General features: G+C 52.2%; 1 protein-coding gene across 1 annotated transcript in view; it reads left to right on the top strand.

Moving 5' to 3' along the window:
* Positions 1 to 404, top strand: part of COPG2 (coatomer protein complex, subunit gamma 2) — a gene marked incomplete at both ends in the record, with an annotated part of 18,198 nt that overhangs the window by 9,434 nt on the left and 8,360 nt on the right. The gene's annotated exons all lie outside the window — the stretch shown is intronic.

Here is a 404-nt window from a genome sequence, read left to right as displayed (position 1 = left end):
GGGCAGGATCCCCTCCCTGAGCTGCTGCTCACGCTCTGGGGGTGCACCCAGCACACGGGGGGGTTCTGGGCTCAAGCACACACTGAAGCCGGGTCATGTTCAGTTTCTCATCGACCAGCACCCCCAAGAACTGTAGTGTTAAAACATGGGTAGAAGCCAAACACTAGACTGAACCAAGTGCTGGGGTGTGTGGCAGTTGTTTCATGCGTTTGGATTCTTATTTTGCCACCACACCAGCAAAATTTACCTGAGAGTAGGATTAAAACTGCAGGTGAAGCTCTGGAGGCGTTTTGTACTTCTGGTTAGATGTATTTGGATGCCAGAGAGAGACTCTGCATCAGGGACTGGAGTGATAGGACAAGGGGTGATGGGTTCAAAGTGAGACAGGGGGAGTTCAGGGTGGA

Source organism: Nestor notabilis, unplaced genomic scaffold (genome assembly GCF_000696875.1).
Source record: "Nestor notabilis isolate BGI_N333 unplaced genomic scaffold, ASM69687v1 scaffold19870, whole genome shotgun sequence".
NCBI classification, from domain to species: Eukaryota; Metazoa; Chordata; class Aves; order Psittaciformes; family Psittacidae; genus Nestor; species Nestor notabilis.
Note: the sequence above shows the minus strand (reverse complement) of the source record. Positions and strands in the feature narration are given on the sequence as shown.